Below are 22,500 nucleotides of genomic sequence, written 5' to 3'. Positions count from 1 at the left end.
TATGCACACATTTGCCTTAATATTTCAGTATGCACACATTTGCCTAAATATTTCAGTATGCCCACATTTGCCTAGATATTTCAGTATGCATACATTTGCCTAAATATTTCAGTATGAACACATTTGCCTAGATATTTCAGTATGCACACATTTGCCTAGATATTTCAGTATGCACACATTTGCCTTAATATTTCAGTATGCACACATTTGCCTAAATATTTCAGTATGCACACATTTGCCTAAATATTTCAGTATGCACACATTTGCCTTAATATTTCGAGTATGAACACATATGCTTAAATATTTCAGTATGCCCACATTTGCCTAGATATTTCAGTATGCATACATTTGCCTAAATATTTCAGTATGAACACATTTGCCTTAATATTTCAGTATGAACACATTTGCCTAGATATTTCAGTATGCACACATTTGCCTAGATATTTCAGTATGCACACATTTGCCTTAATATTTCAGTATGCACACATTTGCCTAAATATTTCAGTATGCACACATTTGCCTAAATATTTCAGTATGCACACATTTTCCTTAATATTTCAGTATGAACACATTTGCTTAAATATTTCAGTATGCCCACATTTGCCTAGATATTTCAGTATGCCTACATTTGCCTTAATATTTCAGTATGCCCACATTTGCCTAGATATTTCATAATACACACATTTGCATAGATATTTCAGTATGCACACATTTGCCTATATATTTCAGTATGCACACATTTGCCTAAATATTTCAGTATGAACACATTTGCCTAAATATTTCAGTATGCACACATTTGCCTAAATATTTCAGTATGCACACATTTGCCTAGATATTTCAGTATGAACACATTTGCCTAGATATTTCAGTATGCCCACATTTGCCTTAATATTTCAATATGCCCACATTTGCCTTAATATTTCAGTATGCCCACATTTGCCTAAATATTTCAGTATGCACACATTTGCCTAAATATTTCAGTATGCCCACATTTGCCTTAATATTTCAGTATGTCCACATTTGCCTAAATATTTCAGTATGCACACATTTGCCTAAATATTTCAGTATGCCCACATTTGCCTTAATATTTCAGTATGTCCACATTTGCCTAAATATTTCAGTATGTCCACATTTGCCTAAATATTTCAGTATGTCCACATTTGCCTAAATATTTCAGTATGCCCACATTTGCCTAAATATTTCGGTATGCTCACATTTGCCTTAATATTTCGGTATGTCCACATTTGCCTAAATATTTCAGTATGCCCACATTTGCCTAAATATTTCAGTATGCTCACATTTGCCTTAATATTTCGGTATGTCCACATTTGCCTAAATATTTCAGTATGCCCACATTTGCCTAAATATTTCAGTATGCCCACATTTGCCTTAATATTTCAGTATGATCACATTTGCCTTAATATTTCGGTATGCACACATTTTCCTATACATTTTTAGTTTACTAACATTTACATACACATTATATATCGCTAACAATTGACCATACATATCACTATCATTTGAGTATACAGTGTTCCTTTCTAACATTTATATACTTCTAACCTGTGCCAGTATATTTCAGTACTATTTATTTTAATTTGACCATGTAGATTCGTCAGTTTATCTTTGAATGTCCGCATATTTTTTTGTCTTCTCATATTCAAATGCTTATTTTCGCTTTTAAATGTAACCTTCTTTATTTGCATTTGCTTGAGTCTGGCTATATCTGTTTTGCAAATGCATCCCTTATGTTAATTATCTATTAATATCTTCCCGTTAAGGTGATAATGTCTGCTCTTTCAATTTGATGACGTCTCATTAAATTTTTTCTGGTATATTAGTCAGCTTACGTTTTTTCAATTTTGTATTGATTTTACTCGGTTAATATCACTTATATTTGATGATCTATTTTTGTCATTTAATGTCTATTTTTATTTTGATCTCTACTGATATAGTTTTTATTTCGCTTACACATTCTCGTCTACCTCTCTTTATTTAGAGAGCTAATGCATGTGTGCATGTTTTATACTATTAATAACTGTCCCTCTAAAATGTCATATCATTGTCAATCTGTTTCTCAGTATGGTCATTAGATATCCGTTCGTATTTTCCTTTCGTACTATATCCCTCTATTTTTCGATCATTCGATTATTATATAAATAACACTAGCACGCCGCCTAGCGGTTATCAGTCGTAAATTACATTTAAATATATTTGACTTAAGTCAAATTTCGTATTTATTATCATAGCCAAGCTGCTATTTATTACTATATACTATTGATTACTATATACTACCTAATATTAAGTCGTGCAATACCAACAGCGTGGTCTGATCGTAAAATGCGCTAAAATATGATATTTTATTAATGCAGATTTCATATTTTTTATTATAGAGCCAATTGAATTTAAATTTCTTCTGAAGATTTCGTAAATCTAAGCCTTAAAATTGAAAAATTTTCTAAAATAAAAAATTATCAATATTGAACTAATGATAATTAATATCATCACTTTTTTTTATTTTAATTTTCTTAAGTCAGTATAAAAGTGGTGCACCATTTCGGTTTAGGGAATAAATTTTCTCCATCATGCGACGTGTAGTAATCTAGTTCAGGGCTTGCCAAACTTCAGGAGACAATGAAGCCTGTGAGCAGGGCAAAAGTTTTTTTTTAACGGATCACTAACAAGATAATTTCTAAAATAAATATGAAAAAACATTAATTTAAAATTTTAACACTTACTAATGATAATGTTTACAATCATTTTTTTTGTTTTTGATTAATCAAAAATTGCGTTTTTTTTAAATTAATTTTTCTTTTCTTTTTCATGAACCACCCTGAAACTCTTTACACGTGTAGTTATTTATCATATCTTTTTCCAGGAAAAAAAGATAAATAACTAAATGTCTGCAGCCATTTAAATTTTCCATATAAAGCATTTAGTCCCTTCAGCCTTACTCACGAAGCCCCAGTGCTCTGTGGAGGCCACTTTGGGAAAATCTGGTCTAGTTTATAATAAAACTAAATAATCTATACACGCTTAAGAAAGTATTCGTAAAACTTTCTTTCTCGGTGTCTATCTTATATGCGTACGTTGACCGTGCTCTGACCATGAAAAGAAATCGGTCTGAGGCGATAATAAATCAGTTCGAACAATGGTTGGCCATGAAAAAATCACCATTTATTCGTGGTCACTCGGCGAAATCATCCGGCAATTTTGTATCAATACCGTTTTCTTAGATTTTATTTGCCTTTGAGACCGCCGGCTAGTCAATCCCAGTTTCTCATTACGACTGACGCTCGCCTCTGCGGACCATTGTCCAAAATGGCCGCCTAGGTCATATCAGTGCAATGCTGTCGTTAAATCACCCGTCGTTGTTTCGCCTTTCATGTCGTCAAAATGTCGAAGGTGTTTTTTCCTCTCTTTTATCTTGGTTGCCATTAGAACTGATTTTTATTTCGTTATTTTTCTAATTATTTCTTTTATATATTCTCCTATAATTATGGATTTATTTTTACAAATTTGTTTTTATGACCAAGTACACCGGCGTTATCCGGGAATGAATAAGTATAGCGTCTTATGGATTCATTAAATCGTCTATAAACGTGACTTTGTAGTATATTCTACTGAGTGGAGCGGTGGGTAAATACTAGCTTGTTTAAAAGCCCAGCATGCTCTGTAAAGCCACGTTAGTCTGTGTGTGTGTGTGTGTGTGTGTGTGTGTGTGGCAAAGGCTGAAGAAATAAAGATAGAAGGAAAAGAGCCAAGCAGAGAGAGAATCATAGACAGAGAGAGAGAGAGAGAGAAAGAGAGAGAGAGGGCGAGAAAGAGAGAAACATTGTTATATTTTGCTTAGACACGCAAGTATATGCATTGGTTAGTTGGAAATAACAGAAAATGAAAGTTTAGTTGGGGTCGACTTGATGAATTAGAGGTTACTTTTCTCGGCTATGGGAATTGATACAAACGAACGTAACATCACATGACAAAAAGAGAGAGGGGGATTCCATCGAAGAAATAGAAGTGTGAATATACTTTTTAAAAGAGTGAGTAAGAGATAAAGAAAAAGAGAAGTCGAAATTCGTAGATGTACTAGAAGTATGAAGGTGCTTTTAAAAAAACACAGTGGCAAAAACAAAACGAAGGAAAAAAGAAATGGGTAGTGAAAGAGATAGTGAAAGAATGTCGAGAGTTCGCGAAAACATTAGAAGTGTTAACGTGATTTTAATAAAAGAAAGAAAAAGAGACAGAGAGATCTGTCAAGTCCGCAAAAGAACTAAAAGTGTAAATGTGATTTTAAAAAAGAGAGAGAGAGAGGGGGAAGGTTTGGCTGGTTTGATTGTTTTATTTTACGGCATATCAACCCTTTTCGGTTTATTTAATGCCAAATCCAGTTATTTTCGAAATAGTATTCATGTTGCATCCAGTTATTTTGTGGGAGGTTTTTATTTTTCAAGCTCTTTGTCCCTACAATCCATATTTTGTAGTGTTTGGTTTGGTTTGGTTGTTTTATAATGAATTTTATCTTTTTTGTTCCTTGCTCTGCAGAACATGAATGAGTTTTGCAATGGCAGGGGGAATAGGATTACAGTATTAATATTTGGTAAATTTTAAGTAGGGAAATCATTCAGGAAGTGGGAGGGATTTTTTTTTTACATAGATGTCACCACTTATCAATGCCGATAGACCACTCAATGATAAGGGTTAAAGAGTGTAGAGTAGTCAAAAGGACAATATAGTAATCGATAGTAATGGAAGTTCAGTAAATTTGTTAACTTAAGTGGAACAGCTCATCAGAAACTTGTTCACGTTGGACTTGAAGAAAACCATATTATAAACAGCTGGAAAGCAGGAAAACGGAAGACAATTTCACAGGCGTGCAGTTCTAAGAAAGAAGCTTTGATCATGGAATCTATGTTTAGGTTTACGTACAGATAAAGAGTGGGGAAAATTATTGATAATTTTTTCAGCTAGTCTAGTGTTTCTTGTGAAAGTTTGGCGAGGGGGACCATAGATTGAAGCTCAGTCGAACACTTTCCATGAAAATAACGATAAAGCAGAGACAAACTCGCAACATCTCTTCTGTGAGATAGAGGTTGCAGCGAAGAGAAAAGGACATCTCCCACCAGGCCACGAAGTCTATTTTGAACCCTATCAAGGCAGGACAAGTCTTTTCTAGCAGCTCCTGCCCATATGAGGCAACAGTATTCCATCCTTGGACGTATCTGGCTCCTATATAGATAGAGAATTGCATCAGCAGTGAGATATCTACCGGATCGATAGAAGGATCCGGCCATTTTTTCAGCGGCCTTGGCAACAGATTTGATGTACGTATTCTATTTAAGATCAGTAGTAAAGGTCAAGCCCAGAAGCCTGTCAAAACTTGAGGCCTCCCCAAGACGAGAGTCATTCATTTTAATTGATGCCAGATGGGGATCAGAACGTTGATGATGTAAAGATAGAAGCTTGGTTTTAGATGCATTAAAAGTAACCAGCCACTCTTTTCCCCATTGTACAACGTGATCAAGATCAGAGAAGAGAGAATCGGAGAGAACTTGGTCGTGTACTGTCTTAGATGAGCTACCATAGATGGTAGCGTCATCAGCAAGAAAGATAGAAAGAGATGGGGGAAATGAGAAGAAGGAAAAAGAGAGAAAATGTTGGTTGTTATTTTTGTTTTTTTGTTTTGCAAAACATAATTTTTGTAAAAGGAAGTAGAAAAACAACAACAAAAAACATCAGCATTAGATGAATTTCATCTCAGGAAGCTACTATCTTCAGACAGCACTATCTGATAGCACCAGGAGAGAGAGGGAGAAAAAGAAAGAAACATATAGAGGGACGGGGACACTGTTTCTAACTGTTCTTCCCCTATCGCCGTGTCCTTTTCAAGACTGCTATAATAAGCATCTTTTGTCTTTGCGAAAATCATCTCTCGTTACTGTTATTTTCTTACATTAAATGACTTCATGCCTCGTCTGGAGCGTTTTCAACGAACAACTAGTGATATAATACGACTAAGATTTGTTGAGGAGGGATTATATTTTCTTTTTAATTCTAAACTTCAGGGATTGGATGGAGAATAACATAGCTGAAGAAATTCGTTAGGGTAATAGATTTTAAACTATCTGTAGACATCAATCATAGTGTAGTCAATTTTCTGGATAGTTGCATTGCTGGGTGTTACATATGATCCCGATTTTAAACCTAACTATGAATTATTGTACGTAGATAATAATTCTAACCAATACTTTTCTGTTAAAAATACATTTTTTTATATCTCTAAAAAGAATGAATTATTTAAGAATAAAAAAACTATTTAATAAAAGATATGATGTCATACTATAATTAAGCTCTAACTAAATCAGGTTATAAAGATAAGAGATAGTTTTAACAGATATATTAATGGACTAATTCGCGATAATCTATAATTGAATCCATTATTTTAATTCATCTATCATCGCTAAAGCCATTTTTCCATGTCGTCGCTTAGCTACAATGATAGAACAACGAGCCGTGATAATTCTACTGTGGGTAAGTTAATAGCGTGTTTTTCTGTTTGTTTTTTGCATGACGTGGTCTGTAGGTTCAAACTCCGTACGTAAATTTCTTAACTTTTTCATTCACTGCAAAGAATTTTATAAGACTTGAAAATTTACGTATTTCTATATTTTTTTTTTTTGCATGACGTGGTCAGTAGGTTTAAACTCCGCACGTAAATTTCTTTTTTTTTTTCGTTGACTGGAAAGAAGATTATATATAAAATAATTTTATAAAGAAACAGCAGGTTCTCTTGAGTACAATGTAGAATAACATATATTTAGAGGTATGTGAAGCTTCCTCCCGGGCGATTTTACGGATTTCGATGATTTTGATAAAAATATAGGAGTGTGAAATATTCGTTGATCATCATTCAATCCCGGACAACGTCGGGTCTCCCTGCTAGTCAGAAATAAATTCACAAAAAAAAAACGTAGTATACTTAATGCTACAAAATACAAATATGTTTCCCTTAGCATCAAAATTGAACGGAAATAGACGCACCTGTTCAGACATGCGCATAATTGTTTTGAACTAACTAATGCCTATATCTAGTTGGACCTACGCCACAGCGATTTGTACCACCACAAACGAATATTTACTCGTAGAATTAAAAAAACAAAAACAAAACAAAACAAAAAAAAATCATTCAATTTGACCTTTTCGAACGTATGTACAGAGTGGTAACCAAGCAACGCATACAAGTAACGCGAACCGAGAGCAAGATTTGTAAAGTTGAACAACCGCCATTCACACTGAAACCGCGTTTTTCAAAGAAGAAATCATAGTTTATTGCAGCGACCATTTTGGTTTCAAACTATAAAAAATATTTTAAATCTATTAAAGAAAAAGAATAAAAATGTACAGAATATATGGAGAACATGAAATAAAAAAAGTCAATAAGAAAAAAATAGAACGAAAAAGTAAAAAATAGAGACGCAAGAGGAAGAAAAAAAGTGACTATGTCAAATAAAAATGTATAATTTATAAGAGTGTACATTTTTCCTCTTCACCGCCTTAGCTTTCATTCATATCGTTACTCTCTACGCATGCGCCTTACTTTCTCCTATCTCCCTTCCTATTCTTTTGTTCACTCCTATTCCTGCATCTTTTTTTTTTTATTTATTCGAGCAGAATCTTAATCGAAATGCCCTCATTGAAGAATTTCATACAATTGACAAGGATTAATTATGATTTTTCCGGGTGAAACGGCTGTGTAGTTACGATTAATCAAAAATTTTAAGAACGAAATCAGACTTATTTTCTCTCTCTCTCTCTCTCTCTCTCTCTATCTCTCTCTCTCTCTCTCTCACACACACACACACATATATTAGTATATACTAATTGAAACATAATAGGATTCTCGATTGTATGTGCTACACACACACAGAGGCCCCCCCCCGTCTTTCACAGACTATGGATACCCACAAAGGGGTGCCTGCGCGCGAAATTTTTGTAACAAGTGTTGCGCAATATCCAACCACAGCACAGGCCCAGCATATAAAATCAACAGTTGTGTATTTAATATGACAGAGGTCCCTTAAAATGAATGTTTCTCTTCAGAGCACAATTGAACTACACTACATAACTTTCGCATTTAAAACTTAAATTCAAGCCGCTATATATACATTTAGTTTTCATAAAATCAACAGTAGGTTCTTTACAGTGCAATGTAGACGACACGTATGGTGGTCTAGCTCACTGCGGGGAGCCATGTGAGTTTTTCTCCCGGTGCATCGTAATGTGCCCCTAATTCATAATAAAACGATTTGATTGAAAAATGTACGAGTTCATCGACTTCGATGACAATAAGTGTATGGGAGAGTGAATCATTCGTTGATCATCATTAAATCCCGGGCAACGTCGGGTCTTCCTGCTAGTATATATATATATATATATATATATATATATAATCTAGGTTTTATATATATGTTATATTGGGAGATCAATAACAATTATAGTCATATATCGACATTAATAGAATAGAACCTAACAGAAAGTATATGTTTTGATTTTAAATCAGTTCAGACAATACCATAGTCAATGTCGTTAATCATTAGAAAACACCGGAAGTGGACTTTTTTGTCGGGATATGTTTGTGAAGGAGGGCACATCATTGAGAAGCAAAAAAATAAAACAGAAAAAATCATTGTAATGAACTAACGAAACAAAAGACAAAGGAACCAATAAGAAAATAAAGAACCACTCGTAGTCTTAATGTACGTCCATTTAATTTGCACGGTTTCCACGAAGAGAATTCCCATTTAATTCTTAAGCATGACAAACCAACGAAAATGTTATTTAAAAGCGTGACAAACTGACGATAATTCTTTTTTAAACTTAAGCTTTATATTTTAAATTGAGTGTGACAGACCGACGAGAATTCTATTTAAACTATAAGCGGATACAAAAAGGAACTTCTATTTATAACAAACGTGACAGACTGACGAAATATGATTGCAAACTTAATCCTGGCACTAAACGTAAATTTTATTTAAAACGTAAACGTTGAAGATCGACGAAAATATTATTAGATTATTATTATTATCATATATAATCGTGATTAAACAAAATAAATGATTGTATAAACGTGAATCCTTGCAGAGTCTCGTTAATGCTATTTCAAACAAGCGTGACAGACCGATGGTTTTTTTAAACTTCAACGTGAAAGCCTGACAAAATTGTATTAAAAATATTAAGCCTGACAGACCAACCGACTGATTGAAAAGCATCTAAAATAAGATGCGTCTATTAGATTTACACGTTTTATGATGTGAATGTCATTTTTATTAGAAATAAAGTTTAGAATCTATTCTGATGTTGTACCTATAATATTCTGTTACTCGGTCGACAAGTAAGAAGTCTTTCTTGACTGAGACATTTCTTATTCGAGTCCCAATCAAAATTGCCCCTTTTGGGGTGCTGGGTTTTCCTCATATTATAGGTCAACCTTGTGTTAAAGTCTGTCCTCGTGAGAAAGCAAGTAAATAGGGATCGACTTACAGAGCCTCACAAAAACACGCGAGGAGAACTAAAACAAGAGAAAGAAAAAAAAAACAAAAAAAAAAAACGAGAAATAAGAAAACGTCCGCTTGTAAGGAGTTCTTGAGAATACCGTAAAAGCAAAAATGGCGGACCATATAAGAGATGTTAAAAAAAGAAATTGAGAGACAAAAAAGAGCGGAAATTAAAGCAAAACCGGCAACAAATTGAATGCGGCAGTTGAGAGGGAAAACGAGGCTAAAAAAAAAAGTGACTTTTTTTTAGATTGTATTACCCATCTATTTTGATGATAGACAAAAGCGAAAAAAAAAAAAAGACAAAAATGTACAAACGTATGTTTTTTATTGAGAACGAACATCCCAGAGTATATGTTAAGAATTTAGTCTTGAATATGCGAACATGCTATTCTTGGGCAATACTTGTGTAGCATAATTGCCTACAGATGAGACGTGGACAGTAACTCTCTTCCTCTCACAAACACTACGTCTGCAACACAGGAGAGATAACGACATCCACTTTGTTTTCTATGAGTGAGCCTCTTATTCCACTGTTATAACCAACTATTACATTACGGCAGACTTAATCGTCCATCTAATAATTCGTATTATCCCTCATATAAAAAACCGTGACACTTTTATTTACTAATAATATTTTCGTCGATCTTCAACCGTGACACTACCAATACGAACGATCTCTGATGAAAAGGGAGGTAATTCACCGAAACTCGACGCAGTATTTGCATTATCTTTTTCGGTCAAATAATATATGTGCAGATGTATCCTGGGAATATGCAAGCATTGGGATCATTGCTAGGAACGGAAGAAGGTATCAGGTCGGTGCAAAAGTCTTTACCGGTTTGTAGAAATGGCATTTTATGTAGATTGCTATCAACCATAATGTCACTATTGATTTTATAACTTTTTCTTCCAGATTATTACAGCATGGTTCATATTTCTCTGCAATATTCTCACTCATGTTGACTCGAAAACGGCCTCTTTAGTCAATAGAAAGGGATTCATCTTCTATCATGGTAATGCTCGTCCTCACTAATAATACCGACCAGTGATCCCCTAGACGTATTTGGTTGGAAATCCTGCCACTATTCTAAATGCAATTTTGTCAGAAATTCAATGACGCATCTTTGCTTCTGAGGCATGTTCATTACAAGAGCTTTTTTAATAGTCTCACAGCGTCAACAAAAAAGAGGATTGTTTTAATATATGTATGCATGGAATCAGTCACTATAAAGATGCAATTTGGATTTCGCTCTGATCTTTGATCCCTTCGGGCGGAATAATAAATAAGAGACATTACCTTTGGAACTCCTATATATATATATATATATATATATATATATATATATATATATATATATATGTATATATATATATATATATATATAATGGACTCGAGTATTTCTGTCCAGAAAATGAAGGAAAAGAAAAAGAAACACTGGATCAACACATTAATCCAAAATGGCCACTCTACGTGCCTATACCTTATACTGGGAGTGTTTTCCTGCTATTATCTATTATATATTAATTAATTAAATATACTAAATTCCTACAAAATGTCCGCAGAGAAACACTCACCCAAACACGTCATAGTTAGAGGTAGTATCACATAACTTCCTCATCATTGTTATGTCCTCTTTCTTTCTTTCTTTCTTTCTTTCCGCAGTTTGCACCATTACTAGATATTTCTCAGGATTCAATTATTAACCGCGCACGTAATTATTTCATTTTTCCATTACGTTTCTCTAACAGTTATCTAATACTCAATCAATTTGGGAGTAATAAAAGATTCGGTTTCCAGATTAACTGACTGATTCTTCGAACAATTTAAGAATACCTTCGTTAAAATCCAATATGGAATCCATCCTGACTCACTTCACCCCAAAAGCATAGACACCTATGAGTTCTACGATTACCAATACATTACAACCTTTCCATCTATTTACAGTCACTAATACAAATAGATGTATTAATTTATTTTACAGAGACACGACAATATCGTTCGTTTTTAATGAATACAAACACTGAACAACTTTACTTCATTTTTCTCGCCGGTAACCTCCTCAATTCAGCAGCAATAAAATAAATACCGCAGTGCCCGACAGTTATTACAGTGCCCGCCAAGGGCCGCCAGTGTTACCAAGTACCCGACAATGCCACCAAGTGCTCGCTAGTGCCCGACGTGTCATGACGTGACAGTAACAATCTTAAAACAGCATCATCCTCTATTAAACACCAACCAAGGTCATAACCACCACTGGATGACAGTGCCTGGCACTGTATAAAAATGTTCCACCACTCTTTGGCAGTTTCCGGCAATTGAAAACAGACAATTTCATTTCGGAGTAGTCCTATAAACGCTGAAATTGTCGTAACAGTCAATGGCGATTTTTGCAGAGGCAGTCTATGCTAACCCAAAGCATCAAAACGCTTCAAACCACCACTACAGGTAAGCTGGCATTCAGTGACAATTTCATTTTAAAGCAATCAAACTAAGGCCGATATTGGTCATGGCAACCAGTGACCGATAGTGATCGCCATGAACTGAGAGTAACAGGTGTAAAGGCAAGCAAGAATCCTCAGAAGCAGTAATCGCTAGTAACCACAAGCGCTAAAAGTGACAACCAATGGATTTCGAAAGCTGTCACTGCCAAACAATGCACAACAGTGAAAGCCAGATTATTTGGTTTTGGTCACTACTGCCAGTGTCCACAATTTTTTTGGTCACTACTGCCAGTGTCCACAATTTCCCAGAGTCGAAAATGGCTACCATTAGCAATCGCCAATATCACATTGTGTTCATATTTTTTTAGCAGTTTATCCATAGTCAGTAATTAACGTAAATTATATACGATACTGCATTTAATAATCGGAGATCAATTTGCTTTCAGGGATAAGATGTGGTAATTTAAATGTATTCTAACTTTGGGTAATATGCCCATCGGATAATGCCGGTACACGGGCCCTGCAACTATATATATATATATATATATATATTCTTCACTCATTTTTCTTAATTACGTCTTTCCTTGGCAGTCGAGTTTTAAATTACTTTAATTTTTTTACGCACATCTTATCTTTCTTTTTATAATATTATTGGGATTCTTCCCCCTTTTCCTTGTACCTATCTGTGAATTATTCCACGGATTTCTGCCTTTTGGATTATTTTGGACCATCTTCCAATTACGCGATTCCCTTTAAATTTACTTGTGCGAATGGAAATTTAACTAACTTTCTTGGAATTGCATTGTTGGATTTTACCGTCATTGGATAATTTACCCTTCACCGGACTATCCATTCATGTGAAATCATTTTTTTTTCACCCTATTCCCTTTGCTTCACTTTTCGTTATCAAGTAAGATCTTTGACTTACTTGTAGTTTCATCAAATACTTTTGCAAGCAAAATCCGATCCCGCATTTTGCTAAATCCTACTATTTGATGAGAAGGAAAGTATTTCTTCGAAACTCCGCGGATTAAAGACTAACCACTTATTTGGTGTTTCCTTTTCAAATTAAATGTTTTTAACTCTTTTTCAAAGTGTTTTTAACATGTTTTTTTAACTACTTGCTCATATATATATATATATATATATATATATATTTTATAGAAACATGTATGCACATATGTAGTCAATAATTTTTACCTGAATAAATGCGTTATACTTATGGACTGCCTATCAGTGAAATCTTTTTAAAAAACACCGAAGTTTTAGTAAACTTGCGTTAAGAAAACAACGACACCATCATTATATATATATATATATATATATATATATATATATATATATATGCACACGCACACACATATATATCTGCAGACACATACATATACACCAACATATACACACATATATACATATATATACACACATATATACATATATATATACACAGACACATGTATATACACAGACACATATATATATACACACATATATACACACACACATATACATACACACATATATACACAGACACATATATATATACACAGACACATATATATATACACAGACACATATATATATACACAGACACATATATATATACACAGACACATATATATATACACAGACACATATATATATACACACACACATATATATACACACACACATATATATATACACACACACATATATATATACACACAGACATATATATATACACACAGACACATATATATACACACAGACACATATATATATACACACAGACACATATATATTAAAGAATTACATTTATTTTTCATGCAAAACAACATCATCAGCATTTTACAGTTTCTGTACAGTTTTTGAAGATCAGTTTCGTAATGCAGAAACTGTACGGTTATCATTAAGTTAATAACCCCTCTTTTCGTGCATATACTTTACAAAAATATTCAAAATTCTATGCATAGCAAGAAAAATGCATGAAACCTATATATTTGGATATTGGAATGTAACTGTACTGTTATTCATTAATATATGACCTGTTGTTATATTTAACATACATTGAGTTTCTAAACAAAAAGACTTGAGTGAACTATAACTGAAACAAGTGAAGCATGCATGGCCCCCTATGAATGCACATTGAACAAGACATAAAAATTTACTAAATTCAGCGTTTGCGCCCCCCCCCCACTATTTAGCCCCAAAAGTCCCCAGGGAACTCAAATCCTGGTGAAAATGATTAAACGGTAGTTTTAGACCTTAACATATGTGCATTTGAGTTCTGCACCATGCAAAAAAAAAAAAAAGAAATGACTATGCCCATCATTTGCCGACCCTAGTAGCTACAAAAGTCATCAAGGCTTTAACATATTGAAATTTGAGTTCAGCACCATGCAAAACTGATAAATAGACATACACATAAAATTTTGGACAAATATGGCAAAATAGTCCCAGAAATGGAGTGTTTTTATTAGCCCTAAATGAGCCCCTGGGGCACACACAAGAGTTATCGCGAAGTATAGACAAACAAAATTATATAGAAATCAGTTAGTTACAACTTTCCAGAAAGTTTTATACAAATCCAAGACATCATTTTTTTTTAACAATAAGCCCAACAATATCAATTTTACCCATTTTTACCCGAAAGGTATCCCTAGGGGGGCATTCGGAGTTTTCCTGGAAAATCCGTTTTGTTGCTTTTTTACTCACATCATGTTTAATGTTTGTGCAAAATTTCAAAAAATATCAAGGCGTGGGTATTGAGAAAAGTGCAGACAGACGAACGGACGAACGGACAAGGGTGAATTTACAAGTCTACTCCCCTTTTCTCGGAAGGGGGACCAAAAACATATTTTACCAAAGCAACATTATATACATATACATATATATATATATATATATATATATATATATATATATATATATATATATATTGCTTTCTTGTGCGTTCATTCTAATTAAGCGGACACTACACTGGATGTTTCAATCATATTCGATTGGTTTCGACAGTTATCATCTGAACATTGTCTCATACCATCTATCGCCATTTTCATGATACCCGGAACGGATTCTATTGGTACATACAACGAACCAGGACAAATCACATTACTCTTGGTTAGAGCAGGCCAGGAAGTAATGGAAGATCCTGAATTATCCAACACACACCAAATCTCTCAATTTCTTTCCCCACCACCGGAAGAAATCTAATGTCCTGTACAGGATGCTGCGTAATTTCATACAATAGCGTTCGACAAAATCAATCCCATACTCCGACACCGTATCCATTTAACCAAACACAAAACTTATCCCGTACAAAACATTGAATATGTACAGAGGAAATCGATAAAGAAATAATGTTAAAGCTGTGTTGTGTTTCTTCATCACTTATCTATAACACTTCTGATTCCATTTCATTAATCTATTATCGGAAAATACCTATCTGGCGTTTAGTGCTCAAATCACATTTTCTGAGGCCAGTTCAATCGAGACGACCAATTTCATCGTTCCGAGCTATTTAACATCGTCAAGTTGCCCGAACAACGCCGTGTCGCAGTTAACTATAAATGAAACCAAGTCTTTCAACTGACGACCATCTTTTTTTTTTCTTTCTTTCTGTCTCTGTACGCATATATTTTCTTCACACTCACAATATATTTCCACTTTTCTTCAATAACCTAACGAACCCATTAAGCGTATTTCCTGATTGAAACGTCGTGATAAGACTAAAGTCTTCGGCGGACGTCGCGTTGAAGACGATTTCCGTTTCTCTTATAAGCTGGCGAAATAATTGAAATTTTATTATCACGATTGATTTCAAATTTCGCGCATTTGTAGAGACGTAGTGCATAACACGTTGCATAGGGGTGGTGTTAAATATCTCCGACCCCTCGATCGCAGAAATGGATAAGAAACCTGAGCGGATCAGAAGTGATGATGCAAACAGCGGTGGGTTAGCGTATCCGTTTTAGTATTTTCCATATTATATATTTAAAGTAACTTTACACATAACTTCTCACGGCGGGATGATAGCGCAGCCTTCGGAAAGTGGAATTCTATATGCTAGCATCCTAAAGAAAGGGGGCTTATCTACTAAAATATGCCTGGTCAGCCTGGTCAACATTCATAAGAGTAACCCTTTTCAAAAGGAGAGTGAACCTCCTAGAACCGCACATTTCCCAAACAATATCTCAGCCAATATAAAAGAGGCCATGTCAACAATGGCGTCGACTCTGATTGCTTTGAAACCGAGTAAAAAAAGAAGCCTGGCTTCTGTCAAATTACTTCTATTTTGAAAATCGTTATGAAGTTAAAGTTGAAACAGTTAATATTGCATGTCCTTATACCTTATCATGATAGGTCTTTATGTATGGGTTCAGAAAATACTATGAACTAATGTGTTAAAATTTTACTGACATAATTATTTTTATGCTTTTTAAACTAATACGAACCACTTATCAAGGCCAAAAGCCACTCGAGGATAAACATTACTGAGATCTTCAGCTAGACGATGAAACAGTACTATGTACAGATTGAGATTATGATTAATTCACAAGACGACTCGACAGATATTTTTGGTCATTGGATTCGACAACGACTACGCTGTTTGTAGGGGAATCCCCGTACTAATTTGTTCCATATGTGGATTTTTTTTACGAAAGTAACATTGTGTGCGAAACGTTCGCTCGCTTTTATGTATATTGAGGAAAATAGGTAAATTCTTTCCAGTGTTGGAAGCAAGGCAAGCCTTTGCTGAGAAAGGTCTTACGGAGAAGCCAGACCTAAACGCCCCGTCGAGGATCAACCTCACGAATACTGATAGTATAGAAAATAATCAGACAACATCTCTTCTCTGAGGAAAGGATTGCACGGCAGAGACGATACAATCTTCACTACATTGCAGAGTCGATTTTCTACTCTCTCCATTCAAAGAAGCGTACTCGAAGTACACCTCCACAAGTGGGGCTGAAGTACTCCATCTTCGAGGAAATATGATTATTGTACACGTCGATAGTTGCATCGGGACTCGGGTATCTTTTGTAGTGATAGTATGTTTTACAAGCTTTTCAATATGTTAATAGACTTCAAGTTTATAAAATATGAACATTAATTTGGAGTTTTTCTATATATACTCCAGATAAGATTTAACGTTTTACGGAATAAACCGCGGACAACACTGTGTAGTTTACTTATCATAAATATATTTTCATAACTATACACTCGTAAGGAAAAAAAAATGGGCCAAACAAATTTTATACATTTTATTGCACTAAAAGCTATATTGAACAAAGAACAATTGAACAAGGAAACTTAAACGAGACTAAAAACACAGAACAAGACATTTACTTTAATAAATGCTTAAAAGATCTTTAAAAGATCAATCCTTTTACACAGACTCTCAACCAAAATGGAACACTGTGAAGAGGAGATGCTATTCCATTCGCTTTGCACAGCTTCCCACAGTTTGTCATTGTTCAAAAAAGTTATTCTGGCCAATGCACGAGATATTATGAACCAAATATTCTCGATTAGGTTTAAATCAGGGCTTTGATCTGGCCAAAATATCACATCAATTGAGTTATCAGAAAAACATTTTTCTGTGACTTTAGTATTGTGTGCAGGGGCATTATCATGTTGAAAAAATAATGTTCTGGGATATTCCCAGCTTCTGAATACTTAGTAACAGTTCTGTTTCTAATATCCGAATGTGTTCCTTTGCATTGATTGACTTTTACATTTAATAAGTTCCCCAACTACTGCTGCAGTAAAAATTCCCCATACAATTATCCCTCCACCCCCGTGTTTAACTGTCGTTTTTATGCAACTTGGCAAAAATCTTTCTCCAGTTCTTCGATTGCACCGTTCATGAGCATCGGGAGAATAACAACAAATAAAAATCTTGATTCATCAAACCAGAAAACATTCCTGAACCAGTCTGTATCTTTCTTGCCATAACATGAGAACAATCTCTTTCTATCATTGATGTTCTTCTTAGATAAAAATGTCTTCTTTGCACATCCTTTAGAGGAAAATTCCATTTCTTTCATTCGTCTTGATACTGTATATCTAGAAAGAGAATTTCCAACCCGTTTTGCATTCTTTGCTATAGTCAACATAAGTTTTCTTTCGATCCTTCAAAATAGTTTATTTAAGCATGTGGTTGTCCTTCAAATTGGGTGCTCTAGGGCAACCAGATCCAAATTTCCGTTTTACCAAGCGTTCAACTAAAAACCTTTGACCAATTGGCTTTACTGCAGAAAAAATGTTTTTACATTTTCTTTTCTTAAGATATAAAAAATAGCTTGTAAGTCATTTTGGACTGCCTTATTTCCGCAATTCGTTTTTTTTTCACTTATTATTATCTGGTATAATAATAATGATCTTCAAAATATAAATTTTCATTAAAAATTAACAAAAATTCTTGGAAAAACATTGAAAAAGCGATTTCTTCCTTCTTTCACTCTTGGCCCATTTTTTGCTAATGAGTGTATACGTATATGTTTTAGTTTTGTTTACGATATATCAGAACATTGCTAATCCCGGATAATAAGAGGATAAATTACAAAATCATGAAAATGTTGCCTTTGGTAATAGTATTAGTTTTGGAAAATAAAACTCCTTTATTATCGTTTGTACTTTTTCGTGGGCTGATGATTACAATAGTTATGAACCCTAATTTATTTGAAGTTATTATTCCATATGGTAAATTCTGTGGTGTTAGTATCTCTACGTTGTACAGTTCATTTCATCTAATGGCCTAACAGGGTTCATATTCGATACCCTATACTTAAACACACAAACAGAAGCATCGTTGTGTATACTATTTTATTAGAATTCATTATTGAAATGAGTATTGTTTATTAATTTATTCATTGCAGACAACAACTATGGAAGGGAGTAATTGCTGAGGATGCAGTTCGGAGATTCGGAGTTCCTATTCCGTCACGGTTACCAGCTGACGAGAAGGCTAAAGGAATAGTTGCCCGAAACGTCGTGAAACAACTAAAAAAGATGAGGATAATAGTCCGCAATAAATAAATTAATAGAAGCATCGTTGGTTTAGTATTATTGACCTCGTGTCATCCTCGTGCTATTATTGTTACAATGATTCCATCTAGGACTTAAATTACAATTCCTCGACTCAAACAAGAAAGCAAATAATTTGTTTGTAGATCACGTCCCGGTTACAAGCAAACGTATGTGTCTGTGACAAGCTACACTTACAATCGAACAACGTGAAGTGAAATACGACATACGGATGAGTAAACAACAGGTGCGGCTATTCGATATTTCAAACCTTAACGTGAAGTTTCAGAATTTTTGAGATGAGGATCGATAATCGGAAGGGAATTCCAAAGTCTAGCTGTTCTGGGAAAGAAACTATTGAAATAGAAATATCTTTTACATCTAGGGATCTCTACTGTGTAAGGGTGGGGTTTAGCTACTTGTCGGGTTTGTCGGGGGTATTTACGTCATGGGGGTACCAGTGCTTGCAGTTCAGCAGAGCATTCACCATACTTATAGAACAGGCAGAGGGATGCAACATTTCGTCGATGGGACAGAGGCTAAAAGCTTAGATGACAGTTCAGGACCTATCAGGTTGGTGACTCTCTTTTGAATCTTGTCTAGGAGCGAGAGACTAGTAACAGATGCACCATCCCAGATATGACAACAATACTCTATACATGGGCGAATGCTGGCCTTATAGAGGTACCGGATACTTTCGGGCGTAAGTAGCTTTCTAGCACGGTAGAAAGAGCCTACCTTCTTCGCAGCGGTCCTGGCAATGCTCTCAATGTAATTGTTCCAACTCATGTTTCCTGTGAATGTTAGGCCAAAGAGTTAAAAAAAATACTACCGATATAACCTCCGATCTTCTTAGAATGCATATTTTCGGACTTGCGATTTTTTCTGGCAAACTCGGAAACCTATACGGATTAGTAAACTGAAATGCTTGATTCAACATAGCGGGAGATTATTCTTACTTTGTCAGCCATGACATGATTTAATTTGAATTAATTATGATGCTGTTCTTTCGTTATCGTCATATGCGAATTTCTTCTGCCATATGAAGGTTTAATGCTTAATATTACCAATTAAGTCAAACTTCCAGTCGCTGATAACGAAACGAAAACAACCTATCGCTTTGGATAAAAAAAGTGTTGTTTGAAAATATTTCAGTGTTCGATATCAAGTTTCTCAAGTTAAAAAATATGCACCTGCAATGAAATGAAACGAATACCACATATTAGTAATCGACGTGTTCCCCGTTTAATCTGTTTAAAGATATCATCATCATCATCATCATTAGTCTCGTTGTCTCGGTGACCTCTAGTAGGGCAACCATGACCTGACAACCAGTTTTCGTCAGCCCTCTCGATTTCCGGTTTATTTAGAGGGAGGTGACGGTGGCTAAGTGGTTAGCGTCTAAAGACGAAAACCTATGTCTGCTAAGTTCGAATGCAATTCGTCCCCCGGAAACAATTTTACTTAGGATGTTGGAAACCTTCACGTGGTATAATGTGAGTAACCGATGTCGTTACAGATAAATTTTAACTAGAAAGCTATCGTGCGAGACCAATACCAACGATACAGTGATCTGATTCATTCGAAATGAATGAATGAAACGCCAGCCCTGTATATTCTCGGATACTGTTTTCCCACTTAACCTATTTGTCCTTCTTCCTACCCGTACATTATCTTGCAGAATTGTCCGATTATCGCGTGATGTAACCGTACTGGTTCCATGCCACACGATTATATCTACATTTTGAATCAAAACAAGAGATTATAGAATCAAAACAAACAAACATACAAACGAAATGTTAATTTTCGAGAAGCACTTCATATGATTGTAAATGTTCCTATTTACAATGCCCCCCCCCCACGGGATAGAGTTAGACAGCAGTGTTGTGTTTTAAGGTGGAGAAAAGGAACAAAAATAAAAATTGTCTCAGTCGTGAAGGATTTCTCCTCCACTGACAGAGAACAAGAAATTGAAGTGCAGCATCTGAAGAACAGATACTACACTGTGATCTTGTCCCAAAGGCCAAGTACTATGATTGTGAATGTTATAACTAGGAACAATTTGACAAGAGTAAAAACAAACAAACAAACAAACAAACAAAACAAACACTCTCTAATTATGTACCCGGATGGAAAAACACTAATGGATTAATCTATTATTCTTATTGTCTCTATTTTCGTGAACGATCCTATTCTCTCACTCCATGAACTCTTCTCCACGACACTATGAATATTTGTGAGTGAGTGAGAGAGAGAGAGAGAGAGAGAGAGAGAGAGAGAGAGAGAGAGACTCACCGTGAAGTCTCTTGAAATACATTAGTCTTGTACTTTCTAAAAATATATACTGCCTTTAAATGTATCTTGTTGTTGCAACATAGCAGGGACGGCTATACGAAAATACCGAAGCGTCAGCGAAATGACGTTACTGTAAGAAAAAAAAAATACTATAAAAAAAGAGAGCACGTTCGAGAATACGATTTGGTAAAAGACGGGGATGACTTCGAGAAAACGATCACAAAATGACATCACAGCCGTAACAAAAAGTCACGCGTGGCGGCGGAATGAGGAAATAAATGTCGTCTTTACGATAAAGTGTGTTCTAATTATTCTTTGTTTTGTTTACTATGCGACTGAGGCTACAACGTGTTGGGTAACGTTATATATCTTTTTTCTACTTTTCAGCCTATAACAATTTCTAAATCTTTGCAAGATCAGTGGAAGAAAAATACAATTAAAGAGAGAAACGGTTTGCGAGAAAAAGTGCAGATTATATATATATATATATATATATATATATATATATATATGCTAGAGAGAGAAAGAGAGAAAGAGAGAGAAAAGCAGAGAGAAGCAGAGGAGTTACTTAAATACATTGTAGAAGAAAAATGGAAACACGAACACATTAAGAAGTAAACATCAAAATTGACAAGCACAGAAAAAGTCGTCAGTTATGTGTTCAGAATTTTAAAACATGAGGATGTATAGTCTGTATTACTTTAGTAATTCAAACTCTTGGTTTGTATTTTTACATTTCAGCTAATGAGATCCTAACTTTCCTCACGTACACTTTTTCGATCTCACGAATTTTTAATGTCGAAGTCAGAAATCTATACATAATTTTAAACTGAAACCTTTATTTAATCCACAGTTGTATATTATCCTTTTTCTGTCAGCTATCATCAGCTTGAAGAATTAAGTAAGTTTTATTTTATTCTTAATTGATATTAAGTGTAGTGATGATTGGAGAGAAGTGGTTCTATTGTAAACGCTTATCCGCTGTGCCACTGAACATGACTAACAGAAAGAAAAAAAACAAGTCAATCGGTATAAATATTACTTTCCAAGTTCGAAAAAGTTACACCTTAAGAAAGCCAAATAGTTACATTGGCTGAAACGTTGTGAAAATTACAAGCAAAAAAAAATGTAATTTAGATAATACATATTTAGATAATTCATCTAAAAAAACAAGGAATTTTTTTGCGTTTCCATT

This window comes from Euprymna scolopes, chromosome 26 (genome assembly GCF_053919585.1).
Source record: "Euprymna scolopes isolate OS-2025 chromosome 26, ASM5391958v1, whole genome shotgun sequence".
NCBI classification, from domain to species: domain Eukaryota; kingdom Metazoa; phylum Mollusca; class Cephalopoda; order Sepiida; family Sepiolidae; genus Euprymna; species Euprymna scolopes.
Note: the sequence above shows the minus strand (reverse complement) of the source record.